Source organism: Mytilus galloprovincialis, chromosome 11 (genome assembly GCF_965363235.1).
Source record: "Mytilus galloprovincialis chromosome 11, xbMytGall1.hap1.1, whole genome shotgun sequence".
NCBI lineage: Eukaryota > Metazoa > Mollusca > Bivalvia > Mytilida > Mytilidae > Mytilus > Mytilus galloprovincialis.
The window spans coordinates 58,082,918-58,110,519 of NC_134848.1; the positions used below are offsets into that span (position 1 = coordinate 58,082,918).

General features: G+C 31.1%; 1 protein-coding gene across 4 annotated transcripts in view; it reads left to right on the top strand.

Annotated features, from left to right (window-relative positions):
* Positions 1-6,638: 6,638 nt before the first annotated feature.
* Positions 6,639-27,602, top strand: part of LOC143052461 (LHFPL tetraspan subfamily member 2a protein-like) — a 35,060-nt gene continuing 14,096 nt past the window's right edge. The window contains exons 1-2 of one of the 4 annotated variants that reach the window (XM_076225507.1): positions 6,639-6,850; positions 18,260-18,324. The gene's annotated coding sequence lies outside the window, so the exon portion shown is untranslated. Of the gene's footprint in view, positions 6,851-18,259; positions 18,325-21,203; positions 21,351-25,869; positions 25,989-27,602 lie in introns of those variants that run through there. The other 3 variants (XM_076225508.1, XM_076225510.1, XM_076225509.1) reach the window with 3 other exon arrangements.

The window sequence follows — 27,602 nt, forward strand, 5'->3', positions numbered from 1 at the left end:
TAAAATTGAGTTTTAGATACCGGTACATAGGCGGATTATATAGGAAATCACTAAAGCATGACTGGAGCGGGCCCCCCCCCTTAGGTCAGTCAGAGGCCCCCCCCCCCCCTTATGAAAAGTTCTGGATCCGCCTCTGCGGTAGGATGTATTTTTATATTATATATTTTACATTGAGTTTTAGATACCAGTAGGATGTATTTTTATATTATATATTTTACATTGAGTTTTAGATACCAGTAGGATGTATTTTTATATTATATATTTTACATTGAGTTTTAGATACCAGTAGGATGTATTTTTATATTATATATTTTACATTGAGTTTTAGATACCAGTAGGATGTATTTTTATATTATATATTTTACATTGAGTTTTAGATACCAGTAGGATGTATTTTTATATTATATATTTTACATTGAGTTTTAGATACCAGTAGGATGTATTTTTATATTATATATTTTACATTGAGTTTTAGATATCAGTAGGATGTATTTTTATATTATATATTTTACAGGATGCACAATGAATGAGATGAAGCTGATAAAAACAAATAATTCAGTTTTAGGAATATTTACAATTTTATTTATTCTATCTTTGATGGGTTTTCATACATGTATATAGAAATGTTTAAAGTATCAAGTTGTATTTTAGAAATTTGAAATTTGAAACTTTAATTACATACTAGTTAGCAGGCTTTCCTAAATGGGGGTGATACTTTGAAAAGTATAAAGAATTACAGTTTAGTATTTGAAATGTTATACATGTGTAACATGACTGGCTTACAAAGGGTGGATTAAGCCATTTTCAAAAAAGGGGGGTGTCCATCTGTCCCCATTCAAATGCATTGATCATAAAAAAAGGGGGTCAAAACCCGGGGAACTCTTTGTGGATCTGCCACTGCATGTCTCGAGACTATTACCTTCTGAACTATGCTGTTAATACCACTGGTCATTTAACTTCCATCCATATATCCGCTGTCCTGGCACTTGTATAACATTTGAGCTGCTAGAAATCAACCATATGCAAGGTCATATGAGGGTCTGGATGGGGGGGGGAGGGGGGGTCTGTTATTCTGTAAACATTTAATTTTGACCCCTTTTTTCTCTCATCTTCAAAAAATTAACCCCTTTTTTCTCTATCTTCAAAAAATTTGACCACGCATTTCTCTAATCTTCATTTTTTTTGCCCGTTATTCTCTAATCTTCATTTTTTAAGAGCATTATTCTTTAATCATTTATCCCCATCCAAACCCTCATATACACTTTTACAACATGTAGAAGACTTTGAGTGATACTGAACATTAGACTACGCAAAGAAAGATTAATTTTGGTCTGTTTTGTTAAGGGTTCTTATACCAAATCCATTTTTAAAATGTTACAGTCTTTGAATAGAGATTTTATGAACATGAAATAGTATAAGGCCAAATAAAAATATATGTGTGGTTCCAGTGACCCTACCTTCCCTACTTTTTCGTCTTGAAATTAGCCTACCCTAAAGATTTTATTGTCATTTTTCATCAAGCACTGTTAAAGTCAGAATGATGCTCCCGTAGACTCAATGTAAAAATAAAACATAAAAAAAAAAATCCCTACCTACCTACCCTAATTTTTTTTAAGATGTAACTGGAACCACATATACTTTTTTATTTGGCCTAAGAGATGTATTGAAATTTGATTTCTATCAAACACAGCACATTTTTTACAGTTTCTCTGCAGGTTTCAGTAAAATTGGCAAACACTGACTTGATAGCCATAAAATTGATAAAGGATTGGAAAGGACAAAATGTTAACAATGAACATGTATCAAAAATGTCATAATATTTATATTGTAAACAATTCTGTAATTTAGTAAAAAAATGACATTTGGGACTTTCCTTTCACATTTCTCAGATATGAAATATATATTTTGTAGCAAACACATTGAGTGTCAAAACGTAATAAAAGTTAATTAATTAGACAGTAATAGTAATGTACATATTGTGTCACAATAAATGTAAAATGTCATTATATGATAAAAGCAACTTAATTAAACATTGTAATGATAGTGTTGATATCTGACTGGGAAGTGATGGTGCTTTGTAATCATTGTTTGTTTGGTATTTAGTGATATTGTCAATTATATCATTGCTCCTATTGATTGGCTCCTGGGAATGGATTAATTGAACAATAAATTTGTTCTGATTGGGTTGTCAATATTAATTACAATTGAAGCTGGGATGGATATTGTAAAAGTCATGTGGAATAGAAGCAAAAAATTCATAATAATTGAAAATATGGTATTGCTTTGAAGACTTAACTTGAGGTTCCTGGTGGGTAGTGTCTAAAGAGCTTGTGTTGCTCACCTGTATCTTCAAAAATTGCCACTTTTTATGTAAAAATCATCATTTATAAAGGGAATTACAGTATTAAGAGTTAGCATGTTGACATACTTCTAGATCTTTTCCTGCAGATCAGTTTCTATTTTAAATTTCTATTCATCTCAAGTTAATAAGCAAAAAAATGTCCCCAAAAATGGTATGAGCTATCATGTAATCAAGGGCAATAACTCCAATTAAGAGCCAACTGAAAATTTCAACCATGAGGGGAACTGTGCATTTGTAGATATGTTTGAAGAATTGAAAATGTTGTAGTTAATCCTGAATTCAAAGTTTTGGCCAATAACAACTCGATCTGCTTAAAGTTTTTGAGGAAGACCCCAATGGGGTTGACCAGAGTGACATTCCCTCACATCATTCATTTTGTTTTTATAGTGTGGAAAACCCCCCAACAAATCTTACTAAGAATGATGAGATGGGGAGACACAAATGAATAAATTGACTTTAAACACTTTTTTACACATTTCCCTTCTGTTTCTCTCGAAATTATCGTATATCGAGCTCTCCTTTACACTATTTACATTTCTTTTACAATCCGGAAAAATCAGTATGACGAGATATTCTAAATATATCCAACCTACATTATATTTTACAGTGACGTCATTGTTGGAATGCCACACTACGCATAAGCAGGGATATCCTTCACTGGTTGTTTAAATCATTCTCAAAGATTGTGCTCTTATTAAAAAATAGTATTTGTTGAATTTAAACATAATGATGTTTGCTGTAGATGATTTAAACATCAACATGCAATACTTTAATTTGTAGGTCAACAACTTTCAAAGTAAAATCCACTAAAATAAACACTTAAAATGTGACATTTAGTATATGATAAGTAGTCTTCCATTAAAACTAAATTTTGTGTACCAACATAATCATTGTAATAGTTACAAAAAAAATACAAATGTTGCATTTTGTAGTTTAAACCTATTTATTCATGAAATTTTACAAATATTTCAAAATGTAGGATTTGGAAACAAGCTTCACACAGTTTACATCAATCATATTGTTATTTTTATTAGTACCTGTATCCCTGTGATGAGAGATATAACTGGGAACTTTATCAATGGAAATTTAAAACTGAATAGATTTTTCAGTCCTTTAAACTTTCTTAAGAAAAAAATTAAAAATTTTAAGAGTACTGTCACAAAAAAATGGAAAATGGCCCTAGCCTACAGTTCAGTCGTACACTATTAAGATTTCAAAAATAATTGTAGTTGTTGTTAAATGACAGAATTCAACTAGTTGAATTTTAGATAATTAACTATCAACTTTAATTGAATGTTAAATGATGCAGATCTCTTCCATTGGTCTAAATTGAATCCTAAACTAAAGAAACAAAATTACATTAAACAACAATTGATTCCAATAGTGTCAACCTTCCACATGTTCTAGCTGTTCTTTTTTTCATTCTTTATATGAAGACTATCAAAAGATAACCCCCCCCCCACACCCCCAAACCCCCACCCCAAAAAAATGAAATAGAAACAAGGGCTGTCTTTCTCCTCAGAGCTATTCAGCTCTTTGATTACAGTATAGTGCTTTAAGCTGGTGGCATGGGATTCAGCACAATATAATAAAAGAGCCTAAGATATAAATGGTGTCAAATGAATAAAGGAACATCATTATTAAGCTTTTGGTGTAGGATTTTTGATTCATTGAATACTTGGATTATTTTTGTGAGCAAATAACTGATTTTTGATTACTTATTTATGTTATTAGTACAAAAATTACCTCAATATAACATTATAGACATTCTGAAAAGTGTACATCAACAAACAAAAAAAATACTCTAAAGATTGCTAACAAATTTATTCCATTATCTTTTTTTTAAAAACAAATGATCTTTATGATTAATTACTAGAACAGCCCTATGAACAAGTATAGAGTGTGCCTGTCTTATCTTTAATCAACTCTGACATTACCAAGGTCATGGTCAATCAAAACCAACTGCCTTCTTCAGTAACCATCTGTTATCTTAGTCAATCGGATGTTTATAACAGCAATGTGTAGCTTTATCACAACAAAGCTTGTGTGTGAGTGAGGATAACAGCTGTTTGTATCTCATCAATGTTTTACTCACCCAGATGCTTCATTCATCTTTATGACCTTTGACATTGATGAGAGGAGAATTTGTTGAAGAAGCCACAAGAATTTTTATGAGGATTTAATTTTTTTGCTAATGAAGTTGGAATGCTATAGATTATACTTTTTCTTGTCAGGTTTGTTTGTAAATATTGTTTCCTGATATTTGAGTGTTTGGAAAAAAAACAAGGCATTTAATGCCTTAAATTATAATGGAAATTAAGCTTTAAAAAGATGTATTCTGTTTATCGGTAAGATGATTTATTGATGGAGGAATGATGCCTTCAGAGGAAACCAGTTTACTTTCATATCCATTTTTCACGATAATAAAAACCTCACAATAATTTCTGAATTTACAGTATATCATCTTCCAAAGGTATAGGGGAGCTACCATTTGATTTTTATGGGGGGGGGGGGGGGGGGGGGGGGGGGCTAGGATGAAATTTGAAAAAAATAGGCAGGACAGGAATTTTGAGTAAAAAAAAAAGTCAGGATGAGACACTTGCAAAAAAAAAAGTCATGATGACAATTTAGGTAAAAAAAAGTCAGGATAAACTAAAAAAAAAAACGCAGGACCGAATAGAGTGAAAAATAAAAAGGCAGGACAGAAATTACAACTAAAAAAAAAAAAATGCAGGACAACATTTTTCATCCTAGCCCCCCCATAAAAATCAAATGGTAGCTCCCTAAACTGATAAACATTTTTTCTGTCTCTTTCATACCATGAAATTTTGGTATTACATTAGGAAATTACAAATCAGGTATTCTGAAATTTGGTAGCCAACTTTCCTTGAGCTTCCTTTCAACAATCAACTTGGGAACTTTTACTTTAGAATGTAAACCAATTTTTATGCAGACTGCATGACTTTTACCATATTTATTTATTTTGATAATTTTTACTAATGATAATGTATGAATTTTCATCACATTTATCTCAGACAATATGAATGATTAGAATTTCCACAAATTTTGTATCAAGTTTCAAGTGAGATAAATAAATCTATGCAGTTTCATAAGTTTAATTTCATATTCATTGCTCATCAACTTTCTGTATACCAAAAACTTAATGCAGAGGTATCATTAGTGAGCAGCAGCTAAGAGTCTATCTAGTTTATAATTAAGAATTGAATGCTTCTTTTTGTAAATTTATTGGGTGTAAAAGCGTTGGTCCAGTAATTGTTAAAAGTTGACTGGTCCAGTCAGTGTGTTACACATCTTTTACATATGACAGTATGAAAATACAAAAGTCTTACATCTACACTTTTCATTTGTTCCAGTAATTGATGAAATTTTACTAGATCAAACAATTTTTACTGGACATTGCCAAATGTTTGTCAGACCTTGGGAATCACTGAGCGTCAATTTTTTTTCTTCACCAAATCATAAAGATTTATGCTTATTATCAATAGATATAAGAAGATGTGGTATGAGTGCTAATGAGACCATCCAAATCAAAATACTGAACATTGATGATAAATACAATAATCTTGGTGTATTATTTGGTAAAAATAACTAGCTTACTAGACTAAACAAAATATGTATCATGATTAAAGAGTCTACCAGTCCCTATGGCATACATGTATGACTTTGGTTTGTGGTCTTCCATCAGGTGCTTATAGCTAATGGATATATGCATGACTTTATGTTTGGGGCCTTCCATTAGGGGTTTCCATGTTTGCTTAACTACTGCTAATGAGAGTTATGATATCAATGAAATTTTAATATTTTCCAGGTAGATATTTTGATGATTTTTAAAATACTAAAAAGTGATATTTGATGAGTCTGAAAATCGATATATACTTAAACAAACTTTTAGATTTAGACTTTAATAATAATCTTTTTTATGAAATTTAAATTAATGCATATATCTTTGATGGATAGTTGTCTCATTAGTAACCATACTACTACATTATTTATCTATGTTTTCCAGCAGACATAGATGGAGGATTTACTAAGTTTTTGTTGATGTCAACTACATAGAAAATAACTTAAACTAGTTACAAAAAATGTGTCAATTGTACAAGTAGAAATAGCATGGTCATTTCCAACTTTTATACAATAGGCTATTTATTCATGACTACACACACTTTTACATGTACGGAAGTCTATTGTTTATAATTTATTGGTGTAGGTGTAAATGCATGTTATTTAAATCATTAAAAACACACCATGTCACAGATAATATCTAATGATGTAATACTTGAACAAGCTTTAAGGTGACAAATTACGTGTATTGCACAAAATAAAAAAATAAATCTTGTGTGTTCATTTTACAGAAATCTTGTCAAGAAGTTGTGATTGATGGATTTAAACTGAAAAATTGTTCGTGCATTGCGGTTGACGTTTTCCATTGTGCAGGAAGAAAGGAGTAAGAGATTTTGAATTATTCAGGTAAAATTGAGTTTTAGATACCGGTACATAGGCGGATTATATAGGAAATCACTAAAGCATGACTGGAGCGGGCCCCCCCCCTTAGGTCAGTCAGAGGCCCCCCCCCCCCCTTATGAAAAGTTCTGGATCCGCCTCTGCGGTAGGATGTATTTTTATATTATATATTTTACATTGAGTTTTAGATACCAGTAGGATGTATTTTTATATTATATATTTTACATTGAGTTTTAGATACCAGTAGGATGTATTTTTATATTATATATTTTACATTGAGTTTTAGATACCAGTAGGATGTATTTTTATATTATATATTTTACATTGAGTTTTAGATACCAGTAGGATGTATTTTTATATTATATATTTTACATTGAGTTTTAGATACCAGTAGGATGTATTTTTATATTATATATTTTACATTGAGTTTTAGATACCAGTAGGATGTATTTTTATATTATATATTTTACATTGAGTTTTAGATATCAGTAGGATGTATTTTTATATTATATATTTTACAGGATGCACAATGAATGAGATGAAGCTGATAAAAACAAATAATTCAGTTTTAGGAATATTTACAATTTTATTTATTCTATCTTTGATGGGTTTTCATACATGTATATAGAAATGTTTAAAGTATCAAGTTGTATTTTAGAAATTTGAAATTTGAAACTTTAATTACATACTAGTTAGCAGGCTTTCCTAAATGGGGGTGATACTTTGAAAAGTATAAAGAATTACAGTTTAGTATTTGAAATGTTATACATGTGTAACATGACTGGCTTACAAAGGGTGGATTAAGCCATTTTCAAAAAAGGGGGGTGTCCATCTGTCCCCATTCAAATGCATTGATCATAAAAAAAGGGGGTCAAAACCCGGGGAACTCTTTGTGGATCTGCCACTGCATGTCTCGAGACTATTACCTTCTGAACTATGCTGTTAATACCACTGGTCATTTAACTTCCATCCATATATCCGCTGTCCTGGCACTTGTATAACATTTGAGCTGCTAGAAATCAACCATATGCAAGGTCATATGAGGGTCTGGATGGGGGGGGGAGGGGGGGTCTGTTATTCTGTAAACATTTAATTTTGACCCCTTTTTTCTCTCATCTTCAAAAAATTAACCCCTTTTTTCTCTATCTTCAAAAAATTTGACCACGCATTTCTCTAATCTTCATTTTTTTTGCCCGTTATTCTCTAATCTTCATTTTTTAAGAGCATTATACTTTAATCATTTAACCCCATCCAAACCCTCATATACACTTGTACAACATGTAGAAGACTTTGAGTGATACTGAACATTAGACTACGCAAAGAAAGATTAATTTTGGTCTGTTTTGTTAAGGGTTCTTATACCAAGTCCATTTTTAAAATGTTACAGTCTTTGAATAGAGATTTTATGAACATGAAATAGTATAAGGCCAAATAAAAATATATGTGTGGTTCCAGTGACCCTACCTTCCCTACTTTTTCGTCTTGAAATTAGCCTACCCTAAAGATTTTATTGTCATTTTTCATTAAGCACTGTTAAAGTCAAAATGATGCTCCCGTAGACTCAATGATGATTTTTCATTTCCTATCGTTAATTATCCGTTTTTAGATGGTGACGTTCCCTTGTCACCATCTTACGGTGTTTATATATCTCAACTTGTACGATTCGCTCGTGTATGTAACAATGTTTTAGATTTTAACGAGAGAAATTTATGTATTACTGAAAAATTATTACACCAGGGTTTTCGATATCACAAACTAGTCAAAACATTTACTAAATTTTATCATCGGTATAAAGACATCATTCGTAAATATAGCTCAACATGCAGACTTCTAATACGTTCAGGTATTTCACATCCAATTTTTTATGGTAATATTCTTTATAAAGCACAAAGGTGTCAGTATTCACCTCAGAAACTTACAAAACCTTTGAATAGACTTATTAAGAAGGGATATAATTGGAAAATGACGCAGTCATTGTTCCATAACTGCCGACCTGATTTCTCTGCCTACCGCGCTTGGTTTCGTATTTACTAATTTCAATACAAACTGGAGGAATGTGCTTGTGTTATCATTATGCATGAGCATTGTGTAGTAATCAGCCAGGAACCAGTTTACAAACTAACTGGTTTCTGTTTGTATTCCACTACAGTCGAAGAAAGTGTTGTAGTTTGACAGGAACCAGTCCAGAATTTTGTAAACTACAAAACGTAATCGGTTATTATCATTCTGTTTTGGTGTTTCATACCGACTTATATGGTTTGAATAAGCTTAAGACCCTTCAAACATTAATGTGATAGGTATATTAAAGACTGTTTTACAAAAGGATGAAACTGTTTTGCTTTAAAAGTCGTACTATAGTGATATATGTTATGTACGGATTTCCACTCTCACCGGTTAATTTCTTCTTTTACACGTGCTTTTGAAACTTCCTGTTTAAACATCGCAAGTTTTAAAATTGTTTTTTGAGTGAATTAAACTTATTTTAACAATCACGAAGCGTTCGGGAATCATTTCAAGCAGTTTCTTCTTCTCTTTGATGATGGAAAATAGGCTTTCTCAAGAAAATACCGCAAACGATCGCAGAGGAATTGAAACGTACAAGTGAAGTCGGCACCTGGTTAAATTGGCATCTAGTCAAATCGGCACCTATTTGACGTCAATTCGGCTTCCAATAATATTTATCATAATATTTTCTATTCAATTAATTAATAACTGTTACCAAGTACATAGTGAATATTAGGTAAACAACGAGACCAAAGTGAATATGTTGTTGTGTATAAAAGTAAACAACGAAGCTATTGTTTTAACCATTAGACAATTATTAAAATTAAATGAAAAACTATGAGTCCCTTTCAATAAATCAAACTTTCATGCCAAATAATTAGCAAATTTAAGGTGGTTTTTTTTCCAGTAATGTTTAAACAGCATTAAACAAACAATCCTGTAAAAGACTTAACTGGTTAAATAATGCATAAAAATATCCAATAAGGCTATTTTATTTTTTTCTGGGACGCCTTCCTAAGACGTTCGTAGGAAGGCTTCCTAAGAAGGCGTCCCAGAAAAAAATTAACATAAGCCTTGTGGTCATAGGAAGGTGTCCCAGAATAAAATTTAAAAAGCCTTGCCAGACGTAATAATTATTTGGACTACTCATATATATCATTAAAAATACACCAAAAAATTCATGTAGTTGAGAAAAATAAATACATTCAAAATGTACATGAACATCCAAAAAAGTGAAAGTTAGTATTAACTCTTTTTGCTTTAAAAATTTACAACTGCATTTAAGTATTGAATGCTTTCTTTTGTAAATTCATTGAGGTGTAAAAGCGTTGACCGAAGTACTTTTTGTATGAAGCGCGTAAGCGCTTCATTCTAAAAATGTGCACACGGTCAACGCTTTTGCAACCCTATGAGGTTACAAAAAGAAACATTCAATACTTATAATTACTTTTTTTAGCTAGGATCATGAAAACACGAATTTTATAACTTTTTTATTCAATTCATCTGTGCACTTTATTGTGGGACCACGTGTTATCATGAATGAAAAGTTTTATTGAGTGATGCAATTGCTTGAGGAATAACATGTGATGTGCAGTTAGCCAATCAGAATAAAGTATTATAATGAAACATATATCAAATGTAATTATAACAAAATACATTACGTTGTAAGAGTTATCTCCCCAAACACTGTTTTTCTTGTGGCCACCTCTCCTTCGTAACCGTAAAAGATTTTATTTTACCAAATTGCTCGTTACATATTTAGGATAAGAATATTCGTTTGAACCATAGCTCTATGGGGACTCCATATGAGAGTTATTCCCCCTTTTTCATTTGATTCAAGCGATATGCATTTTCAACTGGTAAACCATAACTGATAGAGACCTAGGGTCTTCATGAGGTCATTGGTACTAAAAATGAAAATGAGGTCAATGTCAAAGGTCAAGGTCATATTATAAATTTTGATTTTGGCTTATTTTCACTTCTTTTCAAATACTGTATGACATTTTGACAAATAATTTTTCATAAATTATTAGTTGCGACATGTCCTTACTTGTATATTTTGGTTGAAAGGCTGCGCATACAATAAAAGGGAGTTTTTGTCCATCTTACATTTAAAATTACGCGTCAAGTGGTAGTACTCATTAACCAAACATATTAAAGACCTAGGATATTTTGATTCAAGGTCCATGGTTTGTGACCTTGAAATTGAGGTCAAGGTCATAGGTTAATAGGACGTCATAAAGCCATAGGAACTAACATTTTAAACTGATTTTTCATATTTCAATATAAAAATAGATCTTTTCTAGTGGAAAGACTTCAATTGTTCTCTGAACAATTTGTTTTTAATTTACATCATATTTTGTGGGAGAAGGGGGTTCAGACTATGTGGTATCAGGTTTGTTTGCGCCCAATACACTTTCGCACCTCGCACGTTCACACCCAAGGTCCGTTCGCACTCTACTCATTCGCGCCCAATTTTAATTCAAATTCAAGTTGAATAATTGGAAAATCATGATTGTTGTTTTAAATTGCTTTGGTGTAAATACTGAATGTATTTTTAGCTTGGTATGAGTAAAACATTGAAGATTTTAAAGGAAAAACACAAAAGATAATTGTTTTTAAGCCCTTTGATCTGAAACAACAAAACAATAAAATATAGGAACCAAAATATAGCAATCCACTATTATAACCAAAACATGATAAAATTTATTCAACACACAGAAAAAAAATAGTCAGAATCTCACTTCATTATGAAAGAGGTCAATGAAACAAAGTATAGCAATACACTAACCAAAATATGATTAAGAGTTATTCAACGCTAAATAAAACGTTGACAAAATACCACTTTATTTAGAAACGATTATTATTATCTTTAACAATACGCTATCCAAAACATGATTAAGATTTATTCAACACAAAAAAAAAAATGCTGTCTCACTTTATTTTGAGACAATGACAACAATTATACTTATAAGAAAACACTTGCTTACAGAGTTATTAAACACAAAACCAATTAAGATTAGTTGCGAACATGTAGGGTGTGAAAGTGAAAGGGGGCGAACATGAGTTGGTGCAAACGTGAATGGGCGCGAACGGACCCGGATTCAGCCTATGTACCAGTGAGAAATATAGAAGCCTTTTTACGGTATTTATTTGTACAATTCAGGTAGTCGTGACCTATTCATTTGTCTTAAAAAAAAAACCAGCCAGTTGGCACCTTCACTTCACACACACACATATACGAATATCAATTATATGCTTACGAGACATGTTGCATTGTTAAACTAATTACGGTATGTGAAAATCAAGACTTGCATAAAAACTATCCCAATATTAGAGACAGTGGCGTCATTTTTCTTCAGAGCTTTCAGCTCTTTGATTACGATACTGTTGTCAAGTCATTAAAGATTGCATATTTTGGCGTTAATATTGAGTCACTGATAAGGTCTTTGCATCGGAACTAAACAGATTTATTCTAAAAACAGTTGTTGGCATGACACGGGTTATGTTCTTCTCATATATGTTATGATGGTATGATACTAAACCCCAAACGGGAAGGATTGCGCCTGATGTTCATATGATGAAATCATAATCTTTCAGTCAGTTTAGTTGAAGTCTGGAGCTGGCATGTCAGTTAACTGCTAGTAGTATGTTGTTATTTATGTATTATTGTCATTTTGTTTATTTTCTTTGGTTACATCTTCTGACATCAGACTCGGATTTCTCTTGAACTGAATTTTAATGTGTGTATTGTTATGCGTTTACTTTACTACATTGGTTAGAGGTATAGGGAGAGGGTTGAGATCTCACAAACATGTTTAACCCCGCCGCATTTTTGCGCCTGTCCCAAGTCAGGAGCCTCTGGCCTTTGTTAGTCTTGTATTATTTTAATTTTAGTTTCTTGTGTACAATTTGGAAATTAGTATGGCGTTCATTATCACTGGACTAGTATATATTTGTTTAGGGGCCAGCTGAAGGACGCCTCCGGGTGCGGGAATTTCTCGCTACATTGAAGACCTGTTGGTGACCCTCTGCTGTTGTTTTTTATTTGGGCGGGTTGTTGTCTCTTTGACACATTCCCGATTTCCATTCTCAATTTTATCAATGTAAAAATAAAACATAAAATAAAAAAAAATCCCTACCTACCTACCCTAATTTTTTTTAAGATGTAACTGGAACCACATATACTTTTTTATTTGGCCTAAGAGATGTATTGAAATTTGATTTCTATCAGACACAGCACATTTTATACAGTTTCTCTGCAGGTTTCAGTAAAATTGGCAAACACTGACTTGATAGCCATAAAATTGATAAAGGATTGGAAAGGACAATATGATAAGAATGGACATGTATCAAAAATGTCATAATATTTATATTGTAAACAATTCTGTAATTTAGTAAAAAAATGACATTTGGGACTTTCCTTTCACATTTCTCAGATATGAAATATATATTTTGTAGCAAACACATTGAGTGTCAAAACGTAATAAAAGTTAATTAATTAGACAGTAATAGTAATGTACATAACATGTCACAATAAATGTAAAATGTCATTATATGATAAAAGCAACTTAATTAAACATTGTAATGATAGTGTTGATATCTGACTGGGAAGTGATGGTGCTTTGTAATCATTGTTTGTTTGGTATTTAGTGATATTGTCAATGATATCATTGCTCCTATTGATTGGCTCCTGGGAATGGATTAATTGAACAATAAATTTGTTTTGATTGGGTTGTCAATATTAATTACAATTGAAGCTGGGATGAATATTGTAAAAGTTATGTGGAATGGAAGCAAAAAATTCAAAATAATTGAAAATATGGTATTGCTTTGAAGACTTTACTTGAGGTTCCTGGTGCGTAGTGTCTAAAGAGCTTGTGTTGCTCACCTGTATCTAACTTGAGGTTCCTGGTGCGTAGTGTCTAAAGAGCTTGTGTTGCTCACCTGTATCTTCAAAAATTGCCACTTTTTATGTAAACATCATCTTTTATAAAGGGAATTACAGTATTCAGAGTTAGCATGTTGACATACTTCTAGATCTTTTCCTGCAGATCAGTTTCTATTTTAAATTTCTATTCATCTCAAGTTATAAATAAGCAAAAAAATGTCCGCAAAAATGGTATGAACTATCATGTAATCAAGGGCAATAACTCCAATTAAGAGTCAACAGAAGATTTCAACCATGAGGGGAACTGTGCATTTGTAGATATGTTTGAAGAATGCAAATGTTGTAGTTTATTCTGAATTCAAAGTTTTGGCCAATAACAACTCTATCTGCTTAAAGTTTTTACAGTATAGTGCTTTAAGCTGGTGGCATGGGATTCAGCACAATATAATAAAAGAGCCTAAGATATAAATGGTGTCAAATGTATAAAGGAACATCATTATTTAGCTTTTGGTGTAGGATTTTTGATTCATTGATTACTTGGATTATTTTTGTGAGCAAATGACTGATTTTTTATTACTTATTTATGCTATTAATACAAAAATTACCTCAATATAACATTATAGACATTCTGAAAAGTGTACATCAACAAAAAAAAAAATACTCTAAAGATTGCTAAACAAATTTATTCCATTATCTTAAACAAATGATCTTTATGATTAATTACTAGAACAGCCCTATGAACAAGTATAGAGTGTGCCTGTCTTATCTTTAATCAACTCTGACATTACCAAGGTCATGGTCAATCAAAACCAACTGCTTTCTTCAGTAACCATCTGTTATCTTAGTCAATCGGATGTTTATAACAGCAATGTGTAGTTTTATCACAACAAAGCTTGTGTGTGAATGAGGATAACAGCTGTTTGTATCTCATCAATGTTTTACTCACCCAGATGCTTCATTCATCTTTATGACCTTTGACATTGATGAGTGGAGAATTTGTTGAAGAAGCCACAAGAATTTTTATAAGGATTTAATTTTTCTGCTAATGAAGTTTGAATGCTATAGATTATACTTTTTCTTGTCAGTTTGTTTGTAAATTTTGTTTCCTGATATTTGAGTGTTTGGAAAAAAAACAAGGCATTTAATGCCTTAAATTATAATGGAAACTAAGCTTTAAAAAGATGTATTCTGTTTATCGGTAAAATGATTTATTGATGGAGGAATGATGCCTTCAGAGGAAACCAGTTTACTTTCATATCCTTAATACTGTAAAGTCAGAAATTATTGTGTGCATTTATTATTGCGATTTTGTCATTTTAGACTTAAATGCAATTTTATTTTTTTCAATTTTGAGAAAAATCCGGTTTAATTCATATAAGATATTTCAAAATGCAAGTTTAAATTATTTCGATTACAACTCTGTCGCATTTTTCACGATAATAAAAACCTCGCAATACAGTGGCGGATCCAGCCATTTTAAAAAGGGGGGTTCCCAACCCAGAGTAAAGGGGGGGTTCCAACTATATGCTCCCATTCAAATGCATTGATCGGCCAAAAAAAAGGGGGGTTCCAACCCCCGGAACCCCCCCCCCCCCCCCCCCTGGATCCGCCACTGCAATAATTTCTGAATTTACAGTGTATCATCATCCATTTGTCTTCCAAAGGTATAAGTGGATAAACATTTTTCTGTCTCTTTCATACCATGAAATTTTGGTATTACATTAGGAAATTACAAATCAGGTATTCTGAAATTTGGTAGCCAACTTTCCTTAAGCTGCCTTTCAACAATCAACTTGCAACTTTAACTTTAGAATGTCAACCAATTTTTATGCAGACTGCATGACTTTTACCATATTTATTTTGATAATTTTTTACTAATGATAACGATGAATTTTCATCACATTTATCTAAGACAATATGAATGATTAGAGCTTCCACAAATTTTGTATCAAGTTTCAAGTGAGATAAATAAATCTATGCAGTTTCATAAGTTTAATTTCATATTCATTGCTCATCAACTTTCTGTATACCAAAAACTTAATGCAGAGGTATCATTAGTGAGCAGCAGCTAATAGTGTATCTAGTTTATAATTAAGAATTGAATGCTTCTTTTTGTAAATTTATTGGGTGTAAAAGCGTTGACCGAAGTACATTTTGTATGTAGCGCGGAAGCGCTTCATTCTAAAAATGTACGCACGGTCAACGCTTTTACAACCCTATAAAGTTACAAAAAGAAGCATTCAATACTTATAATTACATTTTTTAGCTATGATCATGAAAACACGAATTTTATATATTTTATTATTTAATTCACCTGTGCACTTTATTGTTGGAGCACATGTTATCATGAGTGAAAAGTTGAATTGAGCAATGCAACTGCTTACGGAATAACATGTGATGTGCAGTTAGCCAATCAGAATAAAATATTATAATGAAACATACATCTAATGTAATTATTATGTTATATGCTTTTGACCTGAATTACTTTGGGAAAATGGAAATGCAAAAGAGTAAAAAAAATGTAATTGTAAGATTTAATCAATAAACTATGTAAATAAGTGTTGAGGTCTTCCTATAAAAACTGTCATTGACTTACAACTAAAAAATAGTTAAAACAAACCTTTTGACAGCCACAGGTCATCATAAAAAAAAGTATATGTAAAGGATTTACTATGTCATAATGAAGAAAAAAAGAGAGGTGAGATGTACTTTTTAATCAGTTATGTATTGCAAAAAGTCATGACATAATATAAAGAATTATTATATTCTTGCACCTGACTTTATACATCTCTGAGATTCTGTTTTAAACATCACCCATATTTCTAACAATTGCTTTGAAAATTATGCAACGTGAATAACAATGTTCAAGTTGTAAGTTTCTATTTGTGACACATATGTACTTGCCAGTGGCGGATCCAGGGGGGGTGGGGGGGGTTCCGGGGGTGCGCACCCCCTTTATTTTTGCCGATCAATGCATTTGTATCGGGACATATGTTTTGCACCCCCCCTTTGCCCTGGGTGCCCTGGGTTAGCACCCCCCCTTTCGAAAATTCCTGCATCCGCCCCTGCTTGCATTGAGATATAGATAGTGCATGTAGCTGTTCTGCCAAGAAATTATATTCTTATTCCTTAATTGGATCCTTGCCTGGCCCCGACTTTAACCTGGCATGGATAAAATTACTGTGGACTGTTTGTTTTTTGTGGATATTTGATTTCATGGTTTTGTGAAAGTTTGTTGCATAATATAAGCCTGTAGAAAATTTGTGGTTTCTCTATAACCATGAACAAACCAAGAAACAGTGATGGAACAGCTAGAATAACTGGAAAGTTTGTACTCCACCAATAATTTAGAATCTGCAGTGCTTGCCATATATTTAAAAAAAAAAGTAAAAGAAACAATGGGATGATGCTGTGACTATAACAAATTTTGATAACTTTTTGTCATTTGGTTGCTGTCCCATTCATATATACCCCACACCTCCTTTTATTCAGTCTCAGTTAACAGCAAAACTTGTACAAAAAAATATGCTTGGTAAAAGTATTCAGAGTTAATGAAATAAAGGTATATTTTGAAATATTACTGTATACAAATTGTGACTTGGATGGAGAGTTGTCTGATTGGCACTCATGTCACATTTTCTTTTCCACATATCATCTGAATTACGTATATAATAATAATAAATAAATACTAAGTGTCAGCTGACATGGACGTGATTTGTGTACATTATTATGTAAATAAATTCAAATATTATAGTCATCAGACGTTTGTTTACCTAGACAGTTGTTAATTAATTACGATCTTATTTGTAATTATTTATATTAAACCCCCTGAAGTCATGGCATAAAAGATTTGTTTGTGATAGATGTGTTAATTTGGTATGAGGGAAAGTTTAATGTTGGCCTAATAACATGATTAAACATCAGAGTACAGCCTTTGAAAGTTCAATTTATTTCCTTGAGTCTTGACTTACAAATAAAGTAAAATAATAAAAATACTGAACTCTGAGGAAAATTCAAAACGGAAAGTCCGTAATCAAATGGCATAAATATATTACATGAAATATGTAAATAATTTTTAGATTGATCAAATTTGAAAGTCACTAATCAGAACAATTAGTATGCTACGACCAGACATGTACCTTAATTTTGTTTGTTGACCAATGTTGCATTTCCCAAATGGAATTTGAAATGGAAAATATCCAGAATTCTTATCAAATTTAAAAGGATTATTGAAACCAAACTGCAACATAAGATCTATTTCAACTGAATCATTGATAATTTCATTGATATACATGCCTATACCAGCCTCAGTACTGATAAACAATACAAGGAACACTGCCAAAAAATCTTCCTTTGATAAATTTCCTCACCTTTTAACAAAAATATAGATAATTTTCTTTGACCAAGCTCCAGAATGCTTTCACATTATTGTAAACAAATTGGTTATCTATATATAAACAGATAGAGCTATCAGGCACACGTCTGACAACAGAGTAATAATATCCATTCTATCATTTCAGGATCAGTAAGAACTGATAGGAGTGAGACGAATTATCTGCCATAGAAAGATTCCTCAATCAAAAAGGTTAGTGATTTATGGAACTTATAATTGTCTATTAATCCTAAGTCAAAGATATGACTGTTATTGTATTTATCACAATATTTACTGTGGATTTATTATATTTATTGGATAGCAATTTTTAAGAGGATTTCGTTGGTATTGGTTAACCAGGAAATAAAATGTTCAACTAATACCAAATTTTATATACTAAGGGTAGGCTTGTATGCAGACTTCGGCTAAGTCACAAAATTAAATATCCACAATTTTGCAAGTTTTCCTTAATCAACGAAAAACTTGAATAGTTTAAAATAAAGTAAAACTGACGACAAGGCCAAAAATATAAAAAATAAAGACAAAAGACAAACAACAGTATACAAAACACAACATAGAAAAACTGAAGACTGAGCAACAAGATCCCCACAAAAAACTCTGGGTTATCTCGGATGCTCCTGATAAATATCAATGCAACATCAACTAACAATAAAGTACATAAGTTAACCAGTTCTAGAAAATTTAGAGGAAACCTTAAATTCATCATCTGTGAGCAAGTATCAACACTGAATACTTTTGATAACCATGAAACTAGAAAAATAATAAATGAATTGAACATGGACAATAAAAATGACTTATCAAATTTTGGATAAGACTAAAACATTATTTCTGACCAGCTCAGAGTTTCTATCTAATGCACCAAAATTAAGATTGTCTGCTATTAAAGAACACCATGTTTTCTGTAGTTTTATAACCTCAAGACAGAAAACTTTTGATGTTGCAGATCTAAAAGGTTTGATTTACCATCATCATTAGGTCAATTTATGCAAAATCAAGGTCAGTCTTACAATTTTGTTGATATATTTTGATCACAAAGATACATAATCCAACCATTGAGAATGTCAGAAATTTGCAGATCTTAACTGTTTATGATGATCCTTGCGCTAATAAATTGATGATTCATAAAAAAGATAAGAAAAGATATGTTTTTTGTGAAGAACTTGACAGGTGCCCTATCAGCTGGTTCTGTGTGTCATAGCTGTGATAACAAACTTTATAGAAAGATTTATGTAAAATACTGCAAATATTGCTGTAAATAGTAATCAGAGGTACCAGTATTATAATTTATTACGCCAGACTTACGTTTTGTCTACATAAGACTCATCAGTGACACTCCGATCAAAATAGTTCTAAAGCCAAACAAGTACGAAGTTGAAGAGCATTGAGGAACAGAAATTCCAAAAAGTTGTGCAAAATACGTCTAAGGTATGATCTATGCCTGGGATAAAGAATTCCTTTAGTGTTTCCAAAAAATTCAAATTTTGTAAACAGGAAATTTATAAAAATGACCGATTAAGTTTACTTTATGACAAGATTTTTTTAGAGTTTTCTTCATAAGTTTTATATTTAAATATGATATTTCAATTTTAAAATTTGATTGACATCACTTCAGATTTATTATCTGGATCTGATTCATGAAGAAATAAGTCAGATTCAATAGATATGATTCATATTTAAATTTACAAATCTTATCTGACTAGATTGTTATTCGAAATTCTTCATAGGCTTTGATTTAGACATTTTGCGCAGCTGTATTTTTAAAAGTGCCTGCTTAAGAGTTCTATATATGACAATTTCTATTGATAACAAAACCAAGAGAATGTTAGCATGCAAATGACTGTGACTCATTGGCAGATCCAGGGGGGGGGGGGGTTTCCAGGGGTTGGAACCCCCCTTTTTTTTGGCCGATCAATGCATTTGAATGGGAGCATATAGCTGGAACCCCCCCTTTTTAAAATGGCAGGATCCGCCCCTGGTGACTTGACTAGTACGAATATAATCATTGGAGGGTGTTGACTAAGCTATCAAAATATAACTCAGATTTTATTTTATCTTTGCCAGATGTTCATTCAAAATATTGATTGTTTATTTATCTGTCTATACCTTATCAATCCTGCAAGCTTGTCTCTCTATCATATAAGCATAGATAATGTCAGATATTTTTTTTCCCTGATGGTCCTTTCAGAAAGTCTATTGGTCATCATTATTATTTCTATTGCAAAATACCACTAAAATTGAAAAGATACCACTTTTTCTAAAAAATTTTAGCAAGACAGTTGTAAAACACCCCTCCCCCTGTTCAAAACAAAAAAATATGTTTTGTACTGTATACAGTAAAGAAATTTTCAGTTATTCAACTCAATGAAAGTTTATTTAATCTACATGTACCAGCTAGATTTTTATTTCCAAATAAATCTTGTGATTCATCTGTCTAGGAAATACATGTATATTCTATTTTAAACTTTCGCATGGTATTAAATCTTTGATAATGTGTGGCGACAGCATACCAATTTGTAAAACAAAAAGCCTAATAAAAGTGCAACTCCTGTATAAATTGTTAAGAATCCTTCCTTTGAAAAAAATGAAAGATATTGCAATTTTTATACAAATTTGTGAAAAACAGATGTCTAAAATAAAAGAACAACTCTTTGTATCTATAAGCATGTTTAGAAAATGAATGAAAGTTACTATTTCACACAAATTTGGAGAGAATTAGTAGATATTGTTTTAAGAATCCGATCATTTCCTTGTTGATAAAAATCTTGGAATTATTGTTGAAAGATTTAAAATCCAAATTTATCTTTAGTTGTATCTTCATCTAACCTTTCATTTCCATTTTCATAACAACTGTAAGATGTATATCTCCCTCTAACCTTTATTTACTATTTACATAACAACTGTAAGCTATTAGTATCAAAGAAAATGTAATTGAAACTTTTATCTACTTGATATACCCATTAAAATTGTCAATAGACAGAGGGGTAAACAAAGTTATTATGTAATCTGTGTAAGTATGGTAAATACATGTAGATAAGTGTTTATTTACCACAGCTGGGTGTACACATTACATGTATAACAGTCTTGTCTGTAACTTCAGGCTGTTAATTGATAGATTTATGTGCTCAAACATTTTGTTCAATCTTTGTTCAGTTTCAACTTGGTTTCCGAGGTGATGGGATATTGTGTTATAATAGGATTTTAATTTTCAAAACAGCAAGGTATTTTTGAGTTCTTTCTTGTTTAATCTTTTTTTTTTATAGGATTACAAGAAACTTTCTTAAAGTTTGTATTCATAAATATTTATATTCACAAGTTTTTGAGTAGCCTCACCTGAGACATTTTTTTTTGTGTTAATTTGTTGGAAAACAGTTTAATCAAGTTTGACTTTATATATAAATACATTGCTTTAAACCTTTACATGCTGTTTAAATCTAAAAAGTAATGAGAAATTAAATTTATTATTAAATGCAGAAAAAATGTGACGTACATAGATGATTTTGCTGCCTTTTTAAAATGGAAAAAATAGGCATAGATTATTATTAAATTAATTTTAATCTCATATTTCAACTTTTGTAAGTAATTTTCTACTACAAAATATACACAGCAGCAATATTCGATTGGGGAGGGGGGAGTTGAAAAAATCTGATTAAAGAAAACAACTATAATTTTAGCAGTTACTAATAGCCATGTTGGCTATTCACTATAAATAAGAAAGGTACAATTCTCTGTACTTTGAATGGTTTTACCCTTCTGTGTACATCATCAAATTACATGTATTTGTTTTGCTACCAAAAGGTCCAACAAGGTGGTATAAATTGGTTTTAATGTTGTTGATTGCTTGCTACCCCTTTTGAATTTTACTCCTTGTCTGATTTTCCCAAAATTTATAACTGAAAATTTTATTCTTATTAGATTAAGATCACATATTAAGTCCCTGAAAAATATGTAGGTGACCTGAAAATCTTCTAATAACTCCTAAAGTAGATACAGTCAGCCTCTGGTTACTATATTAAATCAAGAGTTTGACATACATATGTATAAAATCTGGATAATTAATTGTCTGAATTCTGAAGCTGTTATATATAATGATCAGTGTGTATAATGGGTCATTTAGAGGCTAGTACACTTCATTGGTCAGACTCTGAACTTTTGATGACCGTTTTTTTTAGGCTATGTATATTAATGATAAGTCTATAGTAAACTAGATTTATAATTGCTATAGGCTGTTACATTCAAGGATCCCAGGGAACTCTTCTAATTTTCTAAATATCATTTTTAAGTGGGTGTAAAAGGCTTTACTTTGTACTGTGAAAATGTAAGATTGCATCTATTTATATACAATGGTTATTGTAAAAAGAAAGGGTTATGATTGCCAAAGAGATGACCAAATGACACAGTAATGAACAACTCTCAATCACCATATGCCCTTCAACAATGAGCAAAGCCCCATACTGCATAAGTTATTACCCTTCTTCAAAGTGCCCTCAAAATCAATTTTTTTAATGAATAACCTTTAAGTAAACATGCATGTGATCTATGAGAAAATGTAAATATAAAAATAAAAAAGACTTAGAGAATACATCATCCTGATCATTAAAAACCATCCATGATTTTGTTTAAAATAAAGATTGAATTGATTATAACTCAGATAAATTAATCGTTTATTCAATGATATCTTTGATATAAAATAACTTTGTTCTACTTGTGCTATTCAATTTATTCTTTCAAGAGTTAAACATGCACATGGATTAGAAAATTATTCGAGCCAGCAAGTTGCAACATCGAAATGTTTATACATAAAATAATTACCAAGAAAAAAAAAGATATATATTTTTAGTTCCCCTTTTAATTTTGAATTGCTTGCTTATTTATCAGAAATCTCGAATGATCTTATTACTTATAGGTTAGACAATACTTGGTCATGTTTTATGAAGATTTAAGCCTAAGGCGAAGCTGAGGGCTTAATTATAGGTTAAACAATACTTTGACATGTTTAAGCTAAACATTTGACATGTTTAAGCTGTAAAATAATACACGGAAGTCATTAAAATTTAGAATCAAATTTCTGCAGTTGCAATTAATGTAGCTTCAAGGAATGTGTGAGTATTTAAAAAACCTTAAATTAATAACAATGAGTTTATAAATAAAATCTCTTGTTTAAGTTTTTTCAGTCATCTGGATAATAGTAAGCTATTAGCTTAGATAGGTACTGTATCTTTAGTATTAAATTTTGATAAACAATAATTTATTGGTGATTGCTAATTTACGCTGCATCAGCACAAAAAGGCTATTTTGTGGCGTCAAAAAATAAGGAGAACACAATTTTACCAAAAAACTTTTCTATTTAAATCATAATATAAAAGGATAGTTATTAGTAGATAATTAATAGTTAAACACCAGTTAAACAGCCAAACCTAGAATTGATTGTCTTTTAAATTGCCCATGTGATTGTGACATTATTTATGTCTGAGAGCTACAGCAGACAGACATGCATTTCCATATTGACTTATGTTTCTGGGATGGGTTGTTATTTAAAAGCCATTGATAAGAGGGTGAGAAAGTCACACAATGGTCAGTTTGACCACATAACATACTGGATTGATTCATTTATAGGATCTGTTATCTTGAATGGAAAATTTGTATTAACTGACCATTAAGATAAAAAAAGAAAATTTTGTATCCTTATCATGCTTATAGCAATACAACAAAAAAATTGTTAATCAATTACAATCTGGTACAGTCTAATATAATAAAAATTTAAATTTAAGCATTCTTTGAAAACTGAATAGTTGCAAATTCTAGAAAATATTTAGGTTTAAAGAATTCAAGTATTATCTGGTAAGTGCTGACCTTGAAATTTTTAAAAAAGGGGGTCAGTTAAACCAATTTTCATTGATTTAAATATATGAGTGATCCTAGTTACCTCTGGAACAGATCTGATCTTTCCTACTTTAAAAGAAAGAAAAAGTACAGACTCAATAGGGACTTGGAAGACATTAAAAATTAAAATTTTATTTTTATTTAACAAATTTACTCACAGATATAGTTTTTAAATCTTTTGTTACCATTATGTAATATAAGTGCAATAACCCTATATTGTATTACATAAAAGGTCCCTGTTGAACATCAAACTTGGTGTCAAATATTTATAAACATTTTAAGTTACAGTTCACTGTAAAATCATACAATCATGCATACATGCACAGCTTTTATACAAAAGGCTTATAAATATTTGTGGTTTGACCCAAGTGACCTTTAAATGAGAATGTATTTAGCGCTTAGTACATATTTATAAAGGGTCTAGTGTTCAGTAGTACATATTAATACTAGAGGGAAAAAGATTTTCTATAAAGTGTCAAAAGGTTAAAGGTTATGATGAAACAAACATATCCCCCATGTAGTGTATAAATTTAAAAGCTTTTCACAGTTTATTGTAACTTTAAAAGACGATTCAAAATGTAAATTATATATATTAAGAATATGGAAATTAGAAAGAAGAAGCACATATTTTGTATGTTCATTGATCAAATGTTTAAAAGGGGGGAGGGTTGAGATCTCAAAATTCTGGAAACTTGTCTGTGGTTGTTATAATGTTCCATAACTTAAAGGTTTCTATTTTTGTGTTTGATAATGAGGCTTTGAGGAAGATGTGTGTTTGTCCCAGATGAACTTTGATACAACTCTTTTAAATTCATGGTGAAACATGCTTAACAGATCACTGCAAATGACCTTATCTTGACCTTGACCTCTAGATGTTTATGTCTTTGGGTTGCTGTCTCATTGATATATACCAGTCACACTCCTCCTTTAGTTTTTAGATTTTGTGGAAAATTTGGGACATATTTACAGTATTTAATGTATAAGTAAATGTAATAACAATGAAATTTCTATAGTACTAGTACTTAAACTCAAGCAAGATATATAAGTGCCCCTTCTTGTCCTTCAACTATCGGAAATGTTTAATTTTGTCTACAGTAGGGTGTAATTGAAAGTAAAAACTGGCTGGATTCCAGAACAATGAGGCAGAAACTTTCAAATTAAGCTGTTTTTCCTGATTAAATCGTAATTTATCGCCCAAAAGGTTAAAATTGTGTTCTCCTTATTTTTGTATAAAGATTGCAGATACCGCTGTAAGAAAACAGTAAGATGAATGAAAGCTGTTGTTTTACATTACAGTCTCGAGGAGGCTTTTTTGATATTTAGAAACAATTTTTTTAAACTCTATTTTTTTTTTATAATTGAAAAAAAAAAAAAAAAAAATCTAGCCACTAAGGGATGATTCGTCTTTTCGATTAATTGAAAATAATGTTAAAAAATAATCTTTGTATTCTTTACTCCGTTTAAATTTCTTTGCTCAATTGCTCTATGAAGTTCTAAATATTTTTAATAGTAACATAGTTTTAACCAAATTGGACAGAATTCGGGGGCGTATTCAGGATATAATGTTAGGGGGGTATCAAACTTTTCAGGGAAAATATCACCTCTTAGAGGTGATATATTTTTGGAGGTAAAATTATGGAAATACTCTCTTTAGATACATTACCCATTATTTGCAAATTTTAGAGGGGGTGCAAGCCCACCACACCCCTCTTAGAAATCAGCCCCTGGAACTTATTTTTTTTACATAACAGCTCTAAGGTCAGTAAGGTAGAAATCTTCACACTCTTTAAACATTAATAAATAGTTACACATGAGTGCAGCCAAGCCTGTGATACATTAATCTTCATCAGAGAAAGTGTTGGAAGTGTAAAAGTAAACCACTTGACCTTGAGTATATAATAAAGTCGTAACTAATCAAAGATCAAACAGAGGAAATTGTTACATGATGTTATCTATGGCATAGTTGAAGCTGCACAGTAAGTTTCATTTGTCAACATTTAGGTCAACTTTTTACCAAAATTTCATATTCTCTTCTTTTGCGCATAAATATTTATAAATATTGGATAGTTCAAATGAATAATTTGTTGTTTATTATAAACATTTCATTATACAGGATATTTTGATTAAGATGGTGTTATGAGAGGGTTGTGTCACAAATTTTTTGCATTATTTGAAAGTTATTTTTTTTTAAAGATGTTTTTTTCATAATTTATGCCAAATAAATTTTTATTTGCATTTTTTCCAAATTTTTTATCAGTTCAGAAATTATCGTTTTTCTGTGTGTCATTTGTTAATTGTTCAGTGGCTGATCGGAAGGGACCAGGGTGGCGTATAGGCCCTATACACCACCCTGTTCCCTTCAAAACGTATAGGATGTACCTTTGATATAAATAAAAATTAGAAAGTCGCTTATTTTTTAGCAATATATATCATTGTTAGCACAAAATCCCCCCTAAATATTTCACCTTCATCCTCTTGGCCATATACATGTATCTTCCATTATAGCTATTTTACGATTTTTAAAGTTTGATCTTACTGACTGCTAATTTCCTTTCTCAGTGGGGTAGACGGATATGAAAATTATTGCTAGAAACTAACTGAACACATGCTGTTGTCAAGGAAATTTAACAACCTCTTCATAGGTTAAATAGGGATAAACAGATTATCATTGGTCATCTCAACTCCGTTGCTTTTCTCACTTTCGCCATACAGGCTCTAGCTAGAAAAAACAAAGATAATTTATAATTATTGAGAGTTACACCCATCCACTTTCAAATATCTTTGATCTGCCCTTATATTACATATCTTATTCTCCTGGACATTTGCTTCCATCCTTGACTTATGAATAACCTTTTGACTACCTCTTGTTGTAATCTTATTACTTTGGCAACAAAGTTTCTAATTTAAAATTTTAAATTTAAATTAAAAGTTGATTAAGTGTTGCATCAACAAATTACTTGTGAGGAACCAGATAAAAACCAGAGCATAGATCCTGGTGTTAATTTGATGATCATTTTATTTCATGCTCATTAATATCGTAATTTACAAGATTCTCCAGTCTGCCTCCTATCTCTACGAAACCTACAGCTCAAATGTTCTTAATTGCTATTTAAGTGTTGCATGTAGCAAAAAATTATTTCACTTCTACTTAAGTGCACACATATCATGGTAAAGTATAGTTATATATCTCTGAGAGTTTTTATTAATCCAGTTCAGGTAAATACAACTTGAAGAGGATTTTTTTTCTCCAACCTGTTGCAAACTGAGCTAATGTTGTGTTTATTTATTTTCTGTCAATTTCTATCAGCTCTATCTTACTATTGAAAAACAAACACATGTTTAAAATAAAGCTTTCTTCATGTTCTTAGAAGGGAGAAAGTAAATTTATTAATTAAGATAAAGCTATCCGAATAAAAGTGCTCCTCTTAGAACCTAGTCCAGACGTTCAATATGAATGAAATATTTGCCACTGTTAAGAAAAGAACAAAAATTCTATCAATAACATAGTTATTTATATATGTATACACAAAAAATACTTCAAGAAGTGGAGGAACTGCCTCCCTGACTCACTGCAACAACGTATGATCTAT